Source organism: Leucopleurus acutus (genome assembly GCF_964270905.1).
Source record: "Leucopleurus acutus genome assembly, chromosome: 5".
Lineage (NCBI taxonomy): Eukaryota > Metazoa > Chordata > Mammalia > Artiodactyla > Delphinidae > Leucopleurus > Leucopleurus acutus.
In genome coordinates this window covers 6,299,451-6,304,931 of record NC_139147.1, presented here as the reverse complement: position 1 = coordinate 6,304,931, position 5,481 = coordinate 6,299,451, and the positions used below count along the sequence as shown (strand labels likewise).

The 5,481-nt window shown below is 51.8% G+C and overlaps 1 pseudogene across 1 annotated transcript; it reads left to right on the top strand.

Moving 5' to 3' along the window:
- Positions 1–3,357: 3,357 nt before the first annotated feature.
- LOC309962099 (small ribosomal subunit protein uS2-like) lies at positions 3,358–4,200 on the top strand (annotated as a pseudogene). The gene has a single exon. The product of its transcript is annotated as a small ribosomal subunit protein uS2-like (transcript).
- Positions 4,201–5,481: the final 1,281 nt, after the last annotated feature.

Genomic DNA, 5,481 nt, shown 5'->3' with positions numbered 1-5,481 from the left:
TAAAAAACAGATGTGTCTGGGTCACACCAGTGGTAAGGATGGAGGTGGGATTCTGACCCGGAGCCCAGAGCTCTACATCAGGGCTCCTTCTCCTCTGCCTCCAACCCTGGCCAGCTGGGACCACGCCCCAGCCGCAGAGCTCCACGTGGAGGGCGGGGACTATGGTAGAGCTCTTCTTTATCAATACCTGACACGGCACTGGGCTCACGACACAAGCTGCCCTCATGCCTATAATCGAAGGAATTCGTTCCTTCCAGAAATATTTATTAAGGGCTATTTTGTATCAGCCTGGGAAAAATAGTGGGGAAGGAAGGGAGGGAGGGAAAGAAATGCACAACATGGTTGCAGGAAGCCAGGAGACATTCCTAGTGAGTAAGCTCTAGTTCCAGGGGTCCTAATCAGGAGTGTCCATGGGCAGAACTTAGGGGGTCTTTGAAATTGCATAGGAAAATCATGACATTTATATTTTCACTAATCTCCAACTGAAAATCAGCATTTTCTTCATTACAAATGGACACAACAAACAGCATGGACAGAACCTGGTACTTGGTCATGGATTTGAAATCATAGATACTTTGATGGAACATTACAGGAGTTCCAGAAATCTCAGAACAGCACTGATTGCCCACCACTACTTTCGTATGACTGGTTATCAAAACTGCTGGTAGGTCTTATTACAAAATACAGTAAAAATAAGAGCACAAGTTTTTTAATTTGATAACTGTATCGATACACTAATTGATTTCTTTCGCAATCCAGAGTGTTTTATTCTTTTCTTTATTTTATGCATTTAAAAACATTATCCTAACAAAGGGTCCACAGGCTTCGTCAAAGACGTCATGGCACCCGGAGAGGGAAGAACCCCTGTCCTAATCAGAACCCAGCTCACAATAGCTGGGAGTACACCCAGGAGACCCCGAAGCGAGGCTTCGCCCCTCCAGGTGAGCAACTGAGCAGCTCAGACTCCAGGGAAGGCGGCGCGAAACGGCTGCTCCTGGGGCTTCCATCAAAATCTTCGCCACGTTCACACTTTGGTGTAACTAAACTGTCTCAAAGCTTTTCTGCAGAGCGGAGATGGCTGGTTATAAAATGTTTCATTCTCACCTAACAGTTTACAGACAGTACGCGAGCCACGGCACTACAACCCCGTAACTGCGAGGCTGGCAGCTTGGAGATTTTGCCATTTTTTAAATAAAGAAATCGAAACAAAGAAATACATTTGTGTCTTGCCCAGCATCACGCAATCCACGTGCCAGTGGTGGGGCGAAGCCTCACGCATCGGCCTGCGTGGAGCTAAGCCCTGGACCTGGCGCTGGCCGCCCTCCGCTGGGGCATCCTTCATGCCTGCCGGCGCCGCGCATGCGCTCTGTGCAGCCGCCCAGCACCCCGGCCTCCCAGCACACCTGACTTTGACCGCCCCTCCGCCTGAACTTAGGTGGATGCGACACCACGTGACAAGGTCCGTTAGGACAAGTATGCCCTTGTTTATTGGCCTGGGTGTCCCTTGGTTTCTTAAAGCATGGTGCTACCTCCCCGTCTTCCGTTCGGGTGCCCTTGAGGATGCCATGAAAGCCAGGCAATGACAAATAGAATCGATGAAAATAACACCAGGGGAAGCACCCGGCCAGTCGCCCACTTCCTCCAGGATATTCGTAAAAGTACACATAAAAGGTCAGAAAGCATTTTGATTTCCTGATCCACTGCTGTCCTTAGACTCCTCGGGCTTCTCCAGATGGGTTCCCCATTAAAATCCGACACCTGAAGGGGTGTGGGGGGGGCGGGGGGGCTGCCTGATCCCAGCCACTGTCACTTGGGAAGACCCAGCGGGCAGCCTAGTGATGGTAACCCTCCCAGGAAGCAGCCTCAAGTACAGCGCATCCTCTCAGATGGCGCTCTTCAAGGAGCCGGAGAGACAATTTCCTCTCGTTTTACAGATGTAGAAACTGAGGGACTCCACTCGGGTATGGGCGAGACAGGTTGGCGCCTGCCCCCTGTCCTGAGCTCTCTTTCTGCCCCCTCCCCCCCATTGGTTCTGCAGAGGGGAGAGAGAGAGCGCACACAGGCTTCAGCGTTCTGCATGAAGCTCTGTGATCTACAGTCGTGATTGCCCCAAAATAGTCTGGCAGCAGCAAAACTGCCCTTTGCTCTCTTACCCTGCCCTCTGACCTCTTAAATCTCCCTTCAGGCTCTGCGACTTTCTTGGAGGAATCTCCCTGAAGTACTAGTCACAGGATTGCATGGGGTGGAGCTGGAACATTTTGCTTAGGAAACCAGATCCTGTTTAAACTGCACAGTTTTGCAAGCACCCGCGTTTAGCATCCTTCAATCTCCTGAGTGCTGGGGTGGGGCACGGGGGGTGGGGAGGTCACTCAGTCCGCTAGGTTGCATAAGCCTTGCACAGGAAAGACGAGAGAGAAGCCAGGAGCACATATGTGCATGAGCATCTTCATATCATCAGCCGTTGGATAGCATCTCTGTTTTCTTGCAGATTGGAGGTAAGGATTCAAAATGCTGCAAATGGGCTCGCTGAGCCTCTTACCGAGGAAACAGTCAATGGCCACTGAAGTTGGGGGGCAGGGAGCACTGGGAGGTCCAGGACCCAGCCCTAATGAGCTTGAGCCAGGTCGAAATTTTCCTCACAGCTGCTGGGCATTTCCACAGTTGAGAATACCAAAGGGTGTGGGCAACTTACTAAGTGCCAAGCATAACAGGATGGACAATGGGCACCTCCTGGACCCACACTAGTGGCTGCACTGCTGCCATTGGGCGGGGAGGGGGAGGGGGGCTGGCAGTGGGAGGTGGGAGGCAACCAAGGTTTGACAAAGGGACAACAGATGCTTCCTCCCTGGTGAAGTAGGAGCTCCCACTCCGACTCTTTCTCCCCCACCTGGCCAGTGTCATCTGGCCCTTTGTAAGAGGCACAGGCGTGCTTGTTAAAGATGCAGGTTTGACCTAGAGGGGTAGGTAGGGAGGGTGGGAGGGAGACGCAAGAGGGAGGAGATATGGGGATGTATGTATATGTATAGCTGATTCACTTTGTTATACAGCAGAAACTAACACACCATTGTAAAGCAATTACACTCCAATAAAGATGTTAAAAAAATAAAAATAAATTTAAATAAATTTTTTTTAAAAATGCAGGTTTGGACCCTGCCCCAGAGCTCCAGAATCCAGCTCTCCAGTGGCAGGACCTGGGGTGTTGCAGCAACAAGCACCCCCGTCCATATGCCGGTGGCTCACAGATATCAGAATCCCCAGGAACCTTGTCAAAATGCCTGCACCTTCTTTCCACGCCAGATAAGGGTCCATACGGCTTTGTTCTGGATTCCCATCATAACTTAAAGGGAAACTTTCACAATGTCCGGGGCCCTTGATGTCCTGCAAATGAAGGAGGAGGATGTCCTCAAATTCCTTGCAGCAGGAACCCACTTAGGTGGCACCAACCTTGACTTCCAAATGGAACAGTACGTCTACAAAAGGAAAAGTGATGGCATCTACATCATAAATCTGAAGAGAACCTGGGAGAAGCTTCTGTTGGCAGCTCGTGCCATTGAAAACCCAGCTGATGTCAGTGTCATATCCTCCAGGAATACCGGCCAGCGCGCTGCTGCCACTGGAGCCACTCCTATTGCTGGCCGCTTCTCTCCTGGAAACTTCACTAACCAGATCCTTCCGGGAGCCAAGACTTCCGGTGGTTACTGATCCCAGGCCTCTCCCGGAGGCCTCTTACGTTAACCTGTCTACCATGGCTCTGTGTAACGCAGACTCTCCTCTGCGGCATGTGGACATTGCCATCCCATGCAACAACAAGGGAGCTCACTCAGGGGGTCTGACGTGGTGGATGCTTGCCCGGGAAGTTCTGCGCATGCGTGGCACCATCTCCCGTGAGCACCCACGGGAGGTCATGCCTGACCTCTACTTCTACAGAGACCCTGAAGAGATTGAAAAGGACGAGCAGGCGGCAGCTGAGAAGGCTGCGACCGAGGAGGAATTTCAGGGTGAATGGACCGCCCCACCTCCTGAGTTCACTGCTACTCAGCCTGAGGTGGCAGACTGGTCCGAAGGTTTGCAGGTGCCCCCGTGCCTATTCAGCAGTTCCCCGCTGAAGACTGGAGTGCTCAGCCTGCCGCTGAAGACTGGTCTGCAGTTCCCACCGCTCAGGCCTCTGAGTGGGTAGGAACAACCACTGAGTGGTCTTAAGCTATTCTTCCACAAACTCTTAAAACGGAAATAGGTTGACGGAAAATAAAGAGTTTCTAAAAAAAAAAAATGCATGCATCTACCCCAATACATGACAGACTTACTGAAGTCGAAATCTCCAGAAACTAGGCCCAGATGAGTCTCAGGCATCCAAAGTTTGGGACCCCATCTTAGACGTGCGGTTCTCAAAGTGTGGTCCCCAGACAAGCAGCATCAGCATCACCTGGGAACTTGTTAGACATGCAGGTTCTCAGGCCCCACCCCAGACTGGCTGAATCTGAAACTCTGGGGGTGGGGCCCCACCCTCCAGGTGATTCTGATGCAGCTGAAGTGTGAGAATCTCAGGGGAGACTGTGAGCTCCCAAGGGCATGGACGTGTCCATGGCTGCTCCAGAGGGGGCTGTCTGCGCCTCCCAGCTCCCAGGGCAGCTGTGTCTGCAGGGGAGACACTGCTGTGAGGGGAGAGAGCTGCCTGCCTACTGCTGTGGCAACCTCTCGAAGGTTCTGGTTTAGTCTGTCTTGCACCACATAGGCCCTAAAACCTGACCAGCGCCTTATGCATTTCCAGAGTCCCAGGAGTGCAAAGTCCAGCGTGGAATGTGCTTTCTCTACTTGTTTGACGAGTAGAACAGATATCCCCAGCTCCCAAATTCACACTCAGGGCCAGTTCTAGGGACACTCAGGGCCAGTTCTAGGGACAGCTCTGAACGAAATAGGGAACCCTATGTGGTCCCCATTGAATTGATTTGGACTTCGCATTCCTGCTGCAATTCTGCTCATCCCCTGGGAATCATGTGACACGTGGAGCCTCCCATCCCACACCCACCTGTCCCTTGTGCTTTGAAGCCCCGCTCAAGCTCTCCAGTCCATGAAGCTTCTCTGGCCCTTTCCAGCCCTCACTGACCTGTCCATTCTCCACTCATGGAGACTCAGTTGCCCTCAGCATTTGGCACTTCTGGGGCTCTTGGACTTCTGTTTTATTTCCCCACTGAAAATACCAAGTCTGTGAGAGCAGGCCCGATATTCATATACTGGTTTTTTTTCCTTCCCTCGAATTGTTGAGCACCCAAGAAAGTCATTGCCTAGGTGCTCAGCAAAGATCTGCTGATGACAGTAAAATCCTCATCACGAAAGGCAAGAAATCTGTGTCACTCTTGCTGCACGAAGAGCTCTAGCTTTACATGCACCTTAGGACGGTTCCAGATCAACAGGGCATTTGTCCTGAGGCCTGTGGGTGAGCTTTGGGTCCTTTATAAAGACAGGAAAGCAGTACCACCCCCT